Source organism: Capricornis sumatraensis, chromosome 4, assembly GCF_032405125.1.
Source record: "Capricornis sumatraensis isolate serow.1 chromosome 4, serow.2, whole genome shotgun sequence".
Classification (NCBI taxonomy): domain Eukaryota; kingdom Metazoa; phylum Chordata; class Mammalia; order Artiodactyla; family Bovidae; genus Capricornis; species Capricornis sumatraensis.
In genome coordinates this window covers 114199027-114217364 of record NC_091072.1, presented here as the reverse complement: position 1 = coordinate 114217364, position 18338 = coordinate 114199027, and the positions used below count along the sequence as shown (strand labels likewise).

Genomic DNA, 18338 nt, shown 5'->3' with positions numbered 1-18338 from the left:
TTCAGCTTTGCAGTGATGAGTGTTGTATAAGTTTCTTTACATTTATTCCTCTTAGATTTGTAAGGTTCCTTGGATCTGAAAGTTGGTATCTTTCATGAGCTCTGAAAATTTTTCAGCTATTTCCTGTTCAGATATTGCCCTCACCTCATCCTCCTTTCGGAACTCTATTTGTACATGTTAGATGTTTTCACTGCGTGCTTAAGGTCTTCTCCTTATTTTCCATCTCTTTGTCTCTCATTATTTTGTTTTGTAAAATTTCTTTATGTCAGCTTTCCGTTTCATGAGTTCTCTTTTAAGCTTCATCATTAAGTTTCATTTCAATTATTTTTAAGTAGAAGTTTTCTTTGGTCCCTTTTCAAATGTGCCATTTCTTACTTCTTAAACTTTTTGTTTTTGTTTTTTGCTTGTTTGCCTGCTTTTATTTATACCTTTTTACTTAAACATAATTAAATTGTATTGGATCTGCTTTCAAGAAGTATCCAAACTCAGACCATGTCTCATACCCCCATATTAACTACCTTGGCCCAAGCCACTACATAGAATATTGCATTAATTCCCGTTTAGAATTCCCTGGCTCTGCCTTTCCTCCAATTCAACCTATTAATGATTCTTTGTAGCCATAAGATCAATCTTCTAATGACTTATGTCTCAAGAGTAAAAGGCATAACCCTTAAAATAGTTTGTAAGATACTGTGTGAATGGGAATCTGATAGCTTTCTAACTTGGTTTCTTACCACTCTGTCTTTCAGTCTCTGTGCTACAGCCATCGTGGCCTTTTGAGTGTTGTGTTTACAGTGTTATACATATTCCCAATCTGGACTGTACATTTGCTGTTCCCTTTGTGGAGAATGTTTTTCTATCAGTGTGACTTGTTCTCTCAGTTCCCTTCAGATCTCTGCATGAATATTCCATTATCACTGAGGATTTACCTGACAGTCTTATATAAAATAGCAATCTCCATTCTTTTATTCCCCCTTTAACCTTTTATTCTTCACTTATTACCATTTGACTGATTTCTTTTTTATTATTGTCACCATCCATCCCCTACTAGAAGGTAAGCTATAGCAATACAATAGTAAGAATATCTTTTTAAAATAATGTCACAGTTGTATCTCTAATATCTAGTATAGTCCCCAGTTCCTAATAGGTTCTCAATAAATACTTATTGAATAAATAAATGGTTACATAGGATTATTCAAGGCATTGCCAATACGGTGAGTAGGTACTGACATTTTGGGAAAGTCACAAATCATATTACATTAGAATACTGTGGTTCACCTTCTATGACCTAGATTTCTTCTTTTATTATTGTTACTTTTGGTGTACTTATTTAGTTACTATTGGAGAAATCTTCTGGAAAACTTGAATTGCTTATGTTTAATTTAGGTCATGGATAAGCAAAATCAGTATAACTTTCAGCCTTTTTGAATAAAATTTTCAGAAAGTTTCTTTTAGGCTATTTGACAACAAAACCCATTATTTATAGTTCTCTAAGACAGTTTGCTTTTTACGAATGTTTAACAGATTTTATTTAATTCCATGTAAGTCCTCTAGAGCCCCAAAATAGACCTCCTATCTGATTTTGCCTATCCTTCAGATGTTACAGTGCAGTGCTCTCTAAAAATAGACAAAGATTAGTAGGAGGCCTAGATTACAAGTATTTCAAAGTGATTTTTGAAATGAGGACAGCATAAGTTACATATAGTTGTACTAGTGTAATTCAGTTCCAAAAGATATATAATACTTGTATTAAAGATCATCTTCCACTACTGTCATAAAATTGGAGTGCTGTGATAGTTAAAGACTCATATCAAACATCATCTTTGTGAAACTTTATGATCCTCCCTCGACAGAGTTAATTCCTCTGCATTTACTTAGTACCATAAACTTTAATAATATCATTTACTGAGAAATGTAATAGTTTTTTATAGCTTATGTTCATTAAACTAGGGAGGCCTGACAGATGGGAGTTCTATATTTGTTTTTTTATCTCAGGAAAATGCCAAAATGTTTATTTAAAGAATGAATGAATGAAAATGCTTCAGATATATTTTTCTACATTGTGTCACTGGTTCTTAATATTAAAAAATATATATATAAATGGTGTGGACCATTCCACTAGTGGACCCTAAAGATAGTAAAAGTTAATACAGGCCTAAATATGACTTTTTAACCTAAGTAAAATAATGTGGTTCACACAGTTCATTAAGTACACTTCTATTGTTGCTTTTTTCTCTAATTAATTATGTTTTGTCATATAATTATGTAACATCTGACAGTCAGGGAACATTCTTTTTTCACATGTGCAAGCAGATGTGATTAGAATTTGTTTGTGGTCCATGACAGGTCCAGGCCCTCTTATTTGGAATTTAAGAAATGTTTCTGTCTTCCTCTGTCTTTGGAAACTGCATGAGAAAATAGATCAGTTGGACTTAACTGATATCTACAGGACACTTCATCCAAAAAAATACCCAGAATAAACATTCTTTTCAAGCATTCATGGAATGTTCTCTAGTAAAAACAAGCCTCAGTAAATTTAAGAGGATAGAAATTATTTTAAGAATCTTTTCTGACTACAATTTTATGAAACTTGAAAGCAACCACAGAAAGGAAAACAGGAAAAGAATGAATACATGGAGACTAAACAACATGCTACTAAAAAACCAGTGGGTCAATGACATCATCAAAGAAGAAATCAGAAAATACATTAAGACAAGTGAAAATGAAAATACAATATTAAAAAAATCTATGGGATACAGCAAAAGCTGTTTTAAGCGGGAAGTTAATAGCAGTACAGGCCTTCAGGAATCAAGAAATTCTCAAATAAACAGCCTAACCTACCACCTAAAGTAAATGAACAGACAAAACCCAAAGTCAGCAGAAGGAAAGAAATAATAAAGATGAGAGAAGAATCAGAGAAGAAACAAATAAAATAGACCTAAAAAGTAGAAAATAGCAGTAAAATCAAGAGTGCTCTTTTTGGAAAGATAACAAAATTGTCAAACCTTTAGGTATGTGCACCAAGAAGAAGAGAGACCCAAATAAAATAAGAAATGAAAGAAAGAAACAACAGATACCACAGAAATAGAAAAAAAAAAAATCATAGGAGAGTACTATGAAAAGATCCATGCAAACAAATTGGACAACCGAGATGAAATGGAGAAGTTTCTAGAAACATATAGTCTGCCAAAATTGATTCAACAAGAGATAGATGAGTTGAACAGACAATCATTAGAAGTGAAATAGAAGCTATGATTTTTAAAAGTCCTTCCAAATAAAAGTCCAAGTCCAGACAGCTTCACTGGAGAACTCTGATCAGACAAAGAGGAACTTACACCTATCTGCTCAAATTATTACAGAAAATTGAGGAGGAGGAAACACTCCCAAATTCATCCTATGAAGCCACCAGGAGCCTGATACCAAAACAAGACAAAGTACTACAAAAAAAGAGAGAAAATTACAGGGGCTTCCTTGGTGGCTCCGTGGTAAAGAATCCTCCTACCAATGCAGGAGACACTGGTTCGATCCCTGTTCCAAGATGATTCCACATGCCACGGAGCAGCTACACCTGGGAGCCACAACTAGTGAGCCTGTGCCCTAGAGCTTGGGAGCCACAACTGTTGACCTCATGTGCCACAACTACTGAAGCCAATGGCCCTAGAGCCTGTGCTCTGCAATAAGAAAAGCCACTGCAATGAGAAGCCCACCCATTGTAACTAGAGGGTAGCCTCCACTCACTGAAGTGAAGTGAAGTCACTCAGTCGTGTCTGACTCTTTGTGACCCCATAGACTGCAGCCTGCCAGGCTCCTCTGTCCATGGGATTTTCTAGGCAATAGTACTGGAGTGGATTGCCATTTCCTTCTCCAGGGGATCTTCCCAACCCAGGGCTCAAACCTGGGTCTCCTGCATTGTAGACAGAGGCTTTACGTCTGAGCCACTGCAACTAGGTAAATCCCACGCAGCAACGAAGACACAGCACACTCAAAAATAAATAAATAAGATTATTTTAAAAACAGAAAATTACAGATCAATTTCTTTGATAAATATAGATGAGAAAACTCTTAACAAAATATTTGCAAACTGAGTCCAACAATAAATACATGATCAAGTTGGATTTATTCCATTTGCACAAGAATAGTTCTGTATATCCAAATCAATCAATGTGATATACCACATTAACAAAAGGAAAAATAAAAAACCACATGATCATCTTAATAGGTGTAGAGAAAGCATTTGACCAAGTTCAGTGTCCACTTATAAACATTGTCATCAGAGTGGTTATAGAGGGAACTTATCTCAACATAATAAAAGCAATTCATGACAAATCCATAGTTAACATAATTCTCAACTCATAATTCCGTTAGTCATGTATGGATGTAAGAGTTGGACTATAAAGAAAGCTGAGTGCCGAAGAATTCATGCTTTTGAACTGTGGTGTTGGAAAAGACTCTTGAGAGTCTCTCGGACTGCAAGGAGATCCAACCAGTCAATTGTAAAGGAAATCAGTCCTGAATATTTGCTGGAAGGGCTGATGCTAAAACTGAAATTCCAATACTTTGGCCATCTGATGCAAAGGACTGACTCATTGGAAAAGACCCTGATGCTGGAAAGATTGAAGGCAGGAGGAGAAGGGGACGGCAAAGGTTGAGATGGTTGGATGGCATCACCGATTCGATGGACATGAGTTTGAGTAAGCTCTGGGAGCTGGTGATGGACAGGGAAGCCTGGCGTGCTGCAGTCCATGGGGTCGCAGAGTCAGCCATGACTGAGTGACTGAACTGAACATAATTCTCAATGGTGAAAAACTGAAAGACTTCCCACTAACTTTAGGAATAAGATGAGGATGGTCACCCTCACCACTTTTATTCCACATAATATTGGAAATCCTAGCCACAATTAAACAAGAAAAAGATATAAAAGATACTCAAAATTGGAAGGGAAGAGGTAAAACTGTCAGCATTTGTGGATGACGTGGTACATAATATGGAAAGCCATAAAGTCTCCAGACAAAATCTATTAGAACTAATAAATGAATTCACCAAGATAGCAATATATAATATTAATATACAGAAATCCATTTTATTTCTTTTTACACTGGCAATGAAATATCAAAAAAAGAGTGTAAAAGATTCAAAATCACATCAAAAATTTAAAATACCTAGGAATAAATGTAACCAAGGAGGTAAAAGATCTATACACTGAAAACTGTAAAACATTGATAAAGGAAATTGAAGATGATTCAAAGAAATGGAAAGATATCCCATCCTCTTGAAAGAATTCAGTTCAGTTCAATTTGCTCAGTCGTGTCCAACTCTTTGCGACCCCATGAATCACAGCACACCAGGCCTCCCTGTCCATCACCAACTCCCAGAGTTCACTCAAACTCATGTCTATGGAGTCGGTGATGCCATCCAGCCATCTAATCCTCTGTCGTCCCCTTCTTCTCCTGCCCCCAGTCCCTCCCAGCATCAGGGTCTTTTCCAATGAGTCAACTCTTCGCATGAGGTGGCCAAAGTACTGGAGTTTCAGCTTTAGCATCATTCCTTCCGAAGAAATCCCAGGGCTGATCTCCTTTAGAATGGACTGGTTGGAAAGAATTAGTATTATTAAAATGGTCATACTACCCAAAGCAATCTACAGAGTTAATGCAAGCTCTATCAAAATACCCATGACATTTTTCATAACTAGAACAAATGATCCTAAAATTTATATGACCTAAATGGAACCTAAATGACCTAAAATTGTCAAAGCAGTCCTGAGGAAAAAGAACAAAGTTGGAGACATAACCCTCCCAGAGTCCTGACTATACTACAAAACAGCAGCAATCAAAACAATATGGTATTGGTACAAAAACAGACATATGGTTCAACAGGCTAGAATAGAGAGCTCAGAAATAAACCCACACACCTACAGTCAATTAATCTATGACAAAGGAGGCAAGATATTCAATGGAGAAAAGACAATCTCTTCAGTAAATGGTATTGGGAATGCTAGATAACTGCATGTAAATCAATGAAATTAGAACATTCTCTAGTACCATATACAAAAATAAAGTCAAAATGGTTTAAAGACCTAAATATAAGACATGACAACCATGAAACTCCTAAAAGAGAATATAGGGGAAACATTCTCTGACATAAATCATAAAAATATTTTTAAGAATCAGTCTCCCAAGGTAAAAGAAATCAAGCAAAAATAAACAAATGAGGCTTAATCAAACTTAAAAGCTTTTGCACAACAAAGGAAACCATTGACAAAATGAGAAGGCAGATTATAGATGGAGAAAATATGTCAAATGATGTGACTAATGAGTCGTTAACATCTAAAATATAAAAACACATTGTACAACTCAATATTGGAGAAGTTACCAATACAGTCAAAAAGTGGGTAAAAAACCTGAATAGAAATTTTTCCAAAGAAGACATACAGGGTAAAGTTGTCTAATATAGTAAGTCCCCTGTATACAAACCTTTAAGCTGTAAACTTTCACAGATGTGAATGTGTGTTTGTGTGTCCAGTTCTGTAAGTTGGTTCACGTGTCTGATGCCCATTATCATGTGCATGCATCCTCTAGAAGTGGTTGTGCTTTTGTGTACTTTATACTACTGTATAGAGTGCAGTAGTGCAGTATCATTATTTCAAGCCCAGGATGTCTGGAAGCAAGCATAAAAGCAGCAGTAATGTAGCTGGTTCTATTGTACTTTTCAAGATACTGTATTGTAAGATTAAAAACATTTTATTTTTTATATGTTTGTTTTAGTTCATTATTAATGTAAAAAGTATTATAAGTATTACAATACTAGATAGCTGATTGTATTAGTTGGGTGCATGCGTGCTTAGTTGCTTCAGGCATGTCCATCTCTTTGCATCCCTAGTGACTGTAGCCTGCCAGGTTCTTCTGTCCATTGGATTCTCCAGTAAAGAACACTGAAGTGGGTCGTCATGTCCTCCTCCAGTGGATTTTCCCCGACCCAGGGGTCAAACCTGCATCTCTTGCATCTGCTGCAAAGGCAGGCAGGTTCTTTACCACTAGTGCCACCTGGGAAGCCCCATTAGTTGGGTACCTAGGCTAATTTTGTGGAACTTATGAACAGATTGGATGAACAACCTGTACTTATGAACATGTTCTCAGAATGGAAGTTGTTTGGTATGTAGGGGACTTACTATATTCAACTTAATTGTTACCTGTCTTGTAGTGTCATTTCCTACCACTACCCTAAACTTTCAGTAAGAGCTTCCTATCCATTAAAAAATATGATAATGGAAAGTAAGTATGAAGGATCCAACTGTTTCTTTTAATCACTGTTTATTTTCCATAGATTAGTCGTTGAATTCCATCAAGTTCCTTTTATGAACATCATAACTCATCCATTTTTCTCCAGATGAACCATTATGAAAAAAGCTACAGAGAACATTTTTGTACATCTCCCAGTAAATATGTCTACACATTCTGGGAGGATATATGCATAGGAGTGGCACTGCTGAGTCATAGGGTAGGCATTTCTTCACTGTTAGTGCGAATTTTCCTAAGTGGTTATGTCATTCACATTCCTGCCAGCAGTTCATGGGAGTCTTGAGATGACCTATACTCTTATCAACACTTGTTATTGTTAGTCTTTTTCTTTTCAATCATTCTGATGGATGTGAAGTGTTATTTCATTATAGCTTTAATTTTCACTTTGTGATTACCAAAGAAGTTCAGTGTTTTTTTCATGTTGTTAGTAGTCATTGGATACTGTCTTTCACAAAGTGCTTGTTCAGGTCTCTTGTCCATTTTTCCCTTGTGTTAATCTGTAATTAACACATAATCAGTTCAGTTCAGTCACTCAGTGGTGTCGGACTCTTTGCAACCCCATGAATCGCAGCACGCCAAGCCTCCCTGCCCATCACCAACTCCCAGAGTTCACTCAGACTCACGTCCATCGAGTCGGTGATGCCATCCAGCCATCTCATCCTCTGTCGTCCCCTTCTCCTCCTGGCCCCAGTCCCTCCCAGCATCAGGGTCTTTTCCAGTGAGTCAGCTCTTTGCATGAGGTGGCCAAAGTACTGGAGTTTGAGCGTTAGCATCATTCCTTCCAAAGAAATCCCAGGGCTGATCTCCTTCAGAAAGGAGTGGTTGGATCTCCTTGCAGTCCAAGGGACTCTCAAGCATCTTCTCCAGCACCACAGTTCAAAAGCATCAATTCTTCGGCATTCAGCCTTCTTCACAGTCCAACTCTCACATCCATACATGACCACTGGAAAAACCATAGCCTTGACTAGACGGACCTTAGTTGGCAAAGTAATATCTCTGCTTTTGAATATGCTATCTAGGTTGGTCATAACTTTTCTTCCAAGGAGTAAGCGTCTTTTTATTTCATGGCTGCAGTCACCATCTGCAGTGATTTTGGAGCCCAAAGAAATAAAGTCTGACACTGTTTCCACTGTTTCCCCATCTATCTGCCATGAAGTGATGGGACCAGATGCCATGATCTTCGTTTTCTGAATGTTGAGCCTTAAGCCAAGTCTTTCACTCTCTACTTTCACTTTCATCAGGAGGCTTTTTAGTTCCTCTTCACTTTCTGCCATAAGGGTGGTGTCACCTGCATATCTGAAATTATTGATATTTCTCCCAGCAATCTTGATTCCAGCTTGTGTTTCTTCCAGTCCAGCGTTTCTCATGATGTACTCTGCATAGAAGTTAAATAAGCAGGGTGACAATATACAGCCTTGATATACTCCTTTTCCTATTTTAAACCAGTCTCTTGTTTCACGTCCAATTCTAACTGTGATTAATATAATATATAATAGTATATGTTATATATATAATACATAAAAATAAAATTATATTTATTTTATATATTTATTTAAACAAAATATAAATAAGATATTAAAAATCTATAAATTTCATAAAATAAAAATTTAAAATATGATTAAGATGAGCTGACGAGCTGATTAAGATTAAGAAATAGCTTCCAGTGGAGCTATTTCAAATCCTAAAAGATGAGGCTGTGGAAGTGCTGTACTCAATATACCAGAAAATTTGGAAAACTCAGCAGTGGCCACAGGACTAGAAAAGGTCCGTTTTCATTCCAATCCCTAAGAAAGGCAATGCCAAAGAATGCTCAAACTACTGCACAATTACACTCATCTCACACGCTAGCAAAGTAATGCTCAAAATTCTCCAAGCCAGACTTCAACAATACGTGAACCATGAACTTCCAGATGTTCAAGCTGGTTTTAAAAAAGGCAGAGGAACTAGAGATCAAATTGCCAGTATCCACTGGATCATCGAAAAAGCAAGAGAGTTCCAGAAAAACATCTATTTCTGCTTTATTGACTATGCCAAAGCCTTTGACTGTGTGGATCACAATCAACTGTGGAAAATTCTGAAAGAGATGGGAATACCAGACCACCTGGCCTGCCTCTTGAGAAACCTATATGCAGGTCAGGGAGCAACAGTTAGAACTGGACATGGAAAAAAAGACTGGTTCCAGATAGGAAAAGGAGTACGTCAAGGCTGTATACTGTCACCCTGCTTATTTAACTTCTATGCAGAGTACATCATGAGAAACGCTGGGCTGGAGGAAGAACAAGCTGGAATCAAGATTGCCGGGAGAAATATCAATAAGCTCAGATATGCAGATGACACCACCCTTATGGCAGAAAGTGAAGAGGAACTAAAGAGCCTCTTGATGAAAGTGAAAGAAGAGAGTGAAATGTTGGCTTAAAGCTTAACATTCAAAAAACAAAGTTCATGGCATCTGGTCCATCACTTATCGGCAAATAGATGGAGAAACAGTGGATACAGTGTCAGACTTTATTTTTCTTGGTTCCAAAATCACTGCAGATGGTGATTACAGCCATGAAATTAAAAGATGCTTACTCGTTGGAAGAAAAGTTATGACCAATCTAGACAGCATATTAAAAAGCAGAGACATTACTTTGCCAACAAAGGTCTGTCTAGTCAAGGCTATGGTTTTCCAGTAGTCATGTATGGATGTGAGAGTTGGACTATAGAGAAAGCTGAGTGCTGAAGAATTGATGCTTTCGAACTGTGGTATTGGAGAAGACTCTTGAGAGTTCCTTGGACTTCAAGGAGATCCAACCAGTCCATCCTAAAGGAGATCAGTCCTGGCTATTGATTGGAAGGACTGATGTTGAAGCTGAAACTCCAATACTTTGGCCACCTAATATGAAGAGCTGACTTATTTGAAAAGACCCTGATGCTGGGAAAGATTGAGGGCAGGAGGAGAATGGGACGACAGAGGATGAGATGGCTGGATGACATCACCAACTCAATGGACTTGAGTTTGAGTAAACTCTGGCAGCTGGTGATGGATAGGGAGGCCTGGCGTGCTGCAGTCCATTCTATTACAAAAAGTCGGGCACAACTGAGCAACTGAACAGAACTGAAAGATGAGCTGAAGTAAAACCATGGGAAAACATATACCATGCAAATGCTAATAGAAAGCTAGTATCACTTTAGTAATATCAGATAGAGTTTAAAGCAAGAAGCTTTATTAAAGATAAAGAAGGAAATATCCAAGTCCTTAAAATGGATAGTTCTTCAGAAAGACATAGCAGTTCTCAATTTGTATGTGTAAAATATAGTTTCAAAATACAGAAAGCCAATATTGATATAACTAAAAGGAGAAATAGAAAAATTTAGAGTCACAGAGAAAAATATATACTTCTTTAAATAACTAGTGGAATAGGCAGACCAGAAATCAGTAGTTTAAAGGATTGGAACAATATGATTAACAACTTTGAATTCACATAAGTAGAGCATTTTATCCAACACCTACAGTATACATATTCTTTTCAAGAGTACATTGAAAGATTAACAAAATTAATTGTATCCTGGGTCATAAAGCAAGTCTAATATTTCACAACATTGAAATAACAGAGGGTATGTTCTTTAATCACAATGAGATAAGTTCAGAATTACTAACAAAAAATCCCCAAATACCAATAGTTAAACAATATTCTTACAAATAATAAAATAGAAATTACAGTGGAAATTTTAAAATATTTTGGACTAAATGACAATGACATATCAAAATTTGTGAAATACAGCTAAAGACATTTATGGCCCCAAAAGCATAAGGTTGAAAAGAAGAAAGACAAAAATCTGAGACAGAAGTATTCCTTTCCAAGAAGTTGAAAAAAAATTAGAAAAAATAAACTACAAGAAGGTGAAAGGAAGAAAATAATGAATATGAATACAAATTAAAACTGGAAAGTTTGTTCCCAACTTTTAAAACAAACAGAATAAAACAAAATCCCTAAAGCACCTTGTCCTGTATTCTCCCATCTTAACAAAAAGAAATTTTATCCTGTCATGTGCCCTTAATTTGAAACCAGCTTTGCTCTCTATCTCATATCTCACATTTTTCGTGTGATTCTATAGGTTATACCTTAAAAATATATCCAGAATCTAGTCATTTCTCATTCCCGTCATTATTACAGCTTAACCTAAGCCATCATTATCTCTTACCTGGATAACTGCTTTAATTTCTTAATTGATCTCTTAGCCCAGTTCTTCATCTGATTGTCAGAATTACCCTGTAAAACCTTCGTGTTGCTATTGTTCTCTTAACTTTCCAGTCCCTTTCCATTTATCTTGGTGCAAAAGGCAAAGAAAACTCTTACAGTGTCCAGTTCAGTTCAGTCGCTCAGTCATGTCTGACTCTTCGTGACCCCATGAACCGCAGCACGCCAGGCCTCCCTGTATCACCAACTCCCAGAGTCCACCCAAACCCATGTCCATTGAGTCGGTGATGCCATCCAACCATCTCATCCTCTGTCGTCCCCTTCTCCTCCTGCTCTCAATCTTTCCCAGCATCAGAGTCTTTGCAAATGAGTCATCTCTTCGCATCAGGTGGCCAAAGTATTGGAGTTTCAGCTTCAACATCAATCCTTCCAATCAACACCCAGGACTGATCACCTTTAGGATGGACTGGTTGGATCTCCTTGCAGTCCAAGGGACTCTCGAGAATCTTCTCCAACAACACAGTTCAAAAGCATCAACGAGGCCTTAAATAATTTGCTCACCTTATCTATTCTTTGTCTTCTTCCTATTCCTCCCTGAGCGGCAACCATACTGACCATCTTGCTATTCCTCAAACATGCTATTAAATCTCTAGGCTGTTGCTCTTCCCCAGTACCCTCTTGGCTTTGCTGTTGTTGTTCACTCATGTCCAACTCTTTGCAATCCCATGGACTGCAGCAGGCCAGGCTTCCCTGTCGTTCACTATCTTCGGGAGTTTGCTCAAACTCATATCCATTGAGCCAGTGATGCCATCCAATCATCTTATCCTCCATCACCCCCATTTCCTTCCTTCAGTCTCTCTCAGCATCAGGATCTTTTCTAATGAGTTGGCTCTTTGCATCAGGTGGCTGAAGTATTGGAGCTTCAGCTTCAGCATCAGTCCTTCCAATGAATATTCAGGGTTGATTTCCTTTAAGATTAACTGGTTTGATCTCTTTGCAGTCCAAGGGACTCTCAAGCATCTTCTCCAACACCACAGCTCAAAAGCATCAATTCTTCGGCATTCAGCCTTCTTTATGGTCCAGCTATCACAGCCATACATGACTACTGAAAAAACCATCACTTTGACTAGACGGATCTTTGTTGGCAAAGTAATGTCTCTACTTTTTAATATGCTGTCTAGGTTGGTCATAGCTTTTCTTCCAAGGAGCAAGCGTCTTTTAATTTCATAGCTGCAGTTACCATCTGCAGTGATTTTGGAGCCCAAGATAATAGTCTCTCACTGTTTTCGTTGTTTCCCCTTCTATTTGCCGATAAGTGATGGGACCAGATGCCATGATCTTTGTTTTTTGAATGTTGAGTTTTAAGCCAGCTTTTTCACTCTTCTCTTGCAGCTTCATCAAGAGGCTCTTTGGTTTCTTTTTGCTTTCTGCCATAAGGTTGGTGTCATCTGCATATCTGAGATTATTGATATTTCTCCTGGCAGTCTTGATTCCAGTTTGTGCTTCATCCAGCTTGACATTTCCCGTGATGTACTCTGCATAGAAGTTAAATAAGCAAGGTGACAACATATAGCCTTGACGTACTCCTTTCCCAATTTTGAACCCGTCCATTGTTCCATGTCCGGTTCTAACTGTTGCTTGTTGACCTGCATACACATTTCTCAGGAGGCAGATCAGGTGGTCTGGTATTCCCATCTCTTTGAATTTTCCAGTTTGTTGTGATCTAAATAGTCAAAGGCTTTCGTGTAGTCTCATTTCAGAACCTTGCTGAGTATTGCCTTATTAATGAAATCTTATCAATCAGCACATAAAACATCCATCCTTTCCCCCATACTTGGCATTCCCTACTGTAAGTGGTTACTACCTGTTGTTGTTCAGTTGCTAAGTCTTGTCCAACTCTTTGTGACCCCATGGACTGCAGCAGGCCAGGCTTCCCTATCCTTCATTGTCTCCTGGAGTTTACTCAACTTAAGCCCATTCAGTTGGTGATGCCATCCAACCACCACTGGTAGAGATGTGAAAGTAATATTCATGTAGGAAGGAACTTTCCAAACCTGTTTATTTCAGGATGTAGTACTCTCAATGATCTGTTTTTTTGTTTTATTTTGAAATAATTTTAGGCTTATTTAAGAATTGCAAAAATAATAGTTATTGTGTACCCTTCACCCAGCATCTCTTAATGTTAATATCTTATATAGTCATAGTATAGTTAATCAGTATCAGTAACTAAGTTAATCAGTAACTAGGTTAATCAGTAACTAATAGTATAGTTACATAATGCTTATGTAAATGGCTTCCCTGGTATCTTAGCTGGTCAAGAATCCACCTACAATGCAGGAGACCCTGGTTCGATTCCTGGGTCAGGTAGACCCACTGGAGAAGGGATAGACTGCCCACTCCAGTATTCTTGAGCTTCCCTGGTGGCTCAGCTGGTGAAGAATCCGCCTGCAATGCAGGAGACCTGGGTTCGATCCCTGGGTTGGGAAGATAGATACCCTGGAGAAGGGAACAGCTACCTACTCCAGTACTCTTGCCTGGAAAATCCCATGGACAGAGGAGCCTGGTAGGCTGCAGTCCATGGGGTTGCTAAGAGTCAGACACGACTGAACGACTTCACTTTGATTTTTCACTTTCATGCATTGGAGAAGGAAATGGCAACCCACTCCAGTGTTCTTGCCTGGAGAATTCCAGGGATGGGGGAGCCTGGTGGGCTGCGGTCTCTGGGGTCGCACAGAGTTGGACACAACTGAAGCGACTTAGCAGCACCAGCATAGTTAATCAGAAGTAGGAAATTAGCATTTGTACGGTGCTGTTAATGAAACTACAGACTTTATATGAATTTCACAATTTTTCCACTGACATCTTTTTCTGTTTCAATGTCCAGTCTAGAATTCTCCATTGCATGTCTCCTTATTTTCTTCTGGCTGGTAACAATATCTTGGTCTTTCCTTGTCTTTCAAGACCTTAAGAGTTTTAAAAGTACTAATTAGGCATTTTGTAGGATGTCCCTCAATTTGGACTTATGTTTTCTTGTGCTTGAGGCTTTGCATTTTTGAAAAATACCACAAGTGATGTGGCTTTCTCATATGACAGGAGACATGGTATCAATGTGTATTATTATTGGTGATATTACCATTGATCATTGGCTAAGAGAGTGTCTGCTGGGTTTCTCCATTGTAAGATTACTATTTTTTTCCTTTGTAATTAATAAATATTTTGGGAGAGATATTTTGAGGTTATATGAAAAGTGAAAGTGTTAGTTGCTCAGTTGTGTCCAACTCTTTGTGACCCCATGGAGTGTAGCCTGCCAGGCTCCTCTGTCCATGAAATTCTCCAGGCAAGAATACTAGAGTGGGTACTATTCCCTCTCCAGAAGATCTTCTAACCCAGGGATCAAACCCAGATCTCCTACGCTGCAGGCAGATTTCTTTATCATCTGAGCCACCAGAGGCTATATTAATATTCTTTTTCTTCTTCTTATTTCAGATACTAATTTTTATATTCATCGGTGGCTCTTGCTTGATTGAAGCAATTATTAAGTGCTATTCCAATCGTGATTTTTTTCATCCCTTCCATATTTATTAGTTGGATTTCTTCTGTAATTGAAGACGTGTTCCTTCTCCCTCCACATAATTCATTATTCAATAATGAAATTTGTAGATTTATAAATTTTTAGATTTATGTTTGTTTTGTTCTTTGGGTTATAATCTATTACCATTGCTGTTTTTTTTTTTTAATTGGTCCACCTTTGATATCCATCTTATTTTTAGACATGCACTCATCTTATTTTCCTTTAGCACTTTCTTACTTTCTGGCACCATGAGATGCTCCTCTCATCTTTTATATTTTTTTGCTCTGTTCTGAAATCAACCACCACTCTGTGGAATCCTGGTTCTTCTTATTGGAGAAGGATATTTGGAAAGCAACATTTGAGTACTTGTTTCATCTTTTATAGCGTTTTTTCCTTCTCTGGCACTTTTTTCCCTCTTCTTTTTCATAGTACTACCAGCATGAAAACCTCTAAAAATCTTGACTTAATGTCTAGAGGAAACTAGCATTATTAGAAGAGAATTTTCTGGTAGGACTATCAGAAAACCAATACATGTAATGCTGTCATTTGCTTTTGTACATGTGTTACACAAATTTTATTTAGTTCCATTTTAATCCTCTAAAGCCTAGAAGTAGATTTTCAATATGATTTTTGTCCTACCGTCATAGGGTTAGAATGTTCTGGTTTCTAAAAATACACATGGAATAGTAAAAGTCTTAGATTTCAAGTACCTTTGTGATTTGGGGATTAGGGAGACATATTACATAACCATACTAGTTTAAATTAACCTCAGAAGTTAAAATATATTTCAAGAAAGACTGAGTAAAACTTCTGTCACAGAGTGCTGTGATAGATACTGTAGATCCAGATCAGTTATGTCTTTGTAAAGTTGTAGAGATCTTCAGCATAATTGCTTTCCTTTTATATGTCCTTTAATGTTAGGGACTTTAATAATACGATGTATTAATAGAATAATAAATGTGCATATCTTATTCCCTCATTGAACTTGGAGACTCCAAGAACTGGAATCCTGAATTTATTGTGTTCTGTGTAGATACCCAGATGTTGGTTGTATGAATGAAAGAATGTACCTCAGAATACAACTTCACATTTATTACTAATAGTAATTAACTCTCAAATATCTCTAAAGAGAATAAAAGTTAACATGAATCCAAATGAGTCTGTTTATCAAGTAAATGACAGGATAATACTTTGGGTTCATTTAGTTTCACTTATAGTTCTCTCTCTAAGCATAGAACAACTTCTGTAGGTAGTTATATAGTATCTCTAAAGATGAGACGTTTCTTATTTTCAACCATGAAATTAATGGGATGCGTTTGAGGTCTATGACTGGTTCATAACTCACTTATTAGTAATTATATAAAATTAACCCCTTTTGTTCATGATAATTGCATCAGACTTAGGATTCTCAAATTTCAGTTTGATTTCCATGTTATCTTTTCTCCCCTTTTTTTTTTGACCCTTTTACCATCTCTCCCTCTTCTCTATCCTATGTTCATTCTTTCTTCTTTATCACATCAGTCTTTACTTCTCTGTCCCATATACTCTTGCTTCTTTCTGTCATGTATCCTTACTTCTCTCATGTGTTATTACATCTTTATCCCATATATCTGTCCTCTCTCCCTCCCTTTCTTCCATCAGTCATTCTTCCCATATTTCCTTCTAGGGATTCACATATTTATCCTCTGCTTCGGAGAAGGAAATGGCAGTCCACTCCAGCACTCTTGCCTGGAAAATCCCATGGACGGAGGAGCCTGATAGGCTACAGTCCATGGGGTCGCAAAGAGTCAGACACGACTGAGCAACTTCACTTTCACTCTCTGTATATCCAGACCTCATTCCGTCCTTTCTCTTCTTTTTCTTCTGTCTCTCCAACCTTCTTTCTGTCCTGTCAGTCCTTCTGTCCATTCAAAGTGAAGGTCCTTTTCTTCTATCAGGTCTTTTCCTTTCTCCTTATGGCTGCCATATATGTGCTGATGAATTCCAGTTTTATATCTTGCAATCTCACTTCTGTCTTAGACTCCAGATTTAACAATCCACTTCCTTTGCTGTATTACTTCTTGAATATCTACCCAGATACCAACTGCTCTTATCATTTTTACTGTTACCACTCCTATTCATGGCACCATCATCTCTTCTCTAGAGTAGTATAGTAGTCTCCTCAGTAGGCATCCTATTTCTGCCCTTTGCTGATACTCATTTTCCACCCATCAGTCCAATAAATTATTCTAAAAGTTATCATATTGTGTCCCAGTGTTTGCACAAAACCTTTTAAATGATTCCTATCTTTTAAAATTATTATTGAGGTAAATTGGTTTATAACACAGAAGTTTCATTTGTATGTTATGATTCAGTATATGTGTATACTGTAGCCTGCTCATCATGAAAACAGTCACCATACAGTTGAGCCGCTTTGCCTTTATTGTGCTTCTATCCTCTCTGATAACCACGAACCTTATTTTCCACAGATGAAAATAAAAATATTATTAAATCTTTTTTCCCCAGCTTTATTGAGATATAATTTACATGTAACTAGTCTTTTTCTGAGAGAGAAATTTCAAATAAGACAGACTACTGAGATGCATTACACATAGATCTGGAAAAGCATGCTTTTGAACGCGTTAGATTTTACTTATTTGTATGTAAATCCTTTAAAGCCTAGAAGTACATCTTATACTTGATTTTGGCCTAACCTGGTAGAGTCATAATGCTGTGATTTCTAAAAATAGACAAGGAGTACGAGTTCTAGATTATAAATAGCTTTGTGTGATTTTTGAGATCAAGGAGGCTTAAGTTACATAGGTTGTATTAGTATAAATTGATTCCAGAGATTGAGTGATCTTGACCCTTTTAAATTCTAATTACTAATTCTAATAATTTTCTGTGTATTTTTTTTCTGTATTTGATAGTGTCAACTCTCATGCCATCTGTAAATAACTGTGCTTTCGTTTCTTCATTTCCTTTTATCTCTTGATCTTTTTACTATATTTGTTAGTCCTGCTAGTACCAAGTTGAATAGAAACAGTGGCAGGCATCCTTGTCTTCTTCCTAGTCCTGAAAGAAATACTTTAAACATTTTGCCATTAAATAGAATGTTTTCTATACTTTTTGTAAATGCCCTTTTCACCATTAAGGAGGTTATCTTCTAGTCCTGGTTTGTTAAGGCAAAATGGAAATTGAATTTTAATAGTTTCTCCTTCTGCATCTGTTCTGATTTTGGCATCCAAGTAAATCTCATCTCATAAAGTCAGTTGAGGAGTGTTCCTTTTTTTCTGTACTCAGTATGAGGTT

At 37.2% G+C, this 18338-nt stretch overlaps 1 protein-coding gene across 5 annotated transcripts in view; it reads left to right on the top strand.

Annotated features, from left to right (window-relative positions):
- The window catches only part of CRY1 (cryptochrome circadian regulator 1), an 89134-nt gene that overhangs the window by 27386 nt on the left and 43410 nt on the right, over positions 1-18338 (top strand). The gene's annotated exons all lie outside the window — the stretch shown is intronic.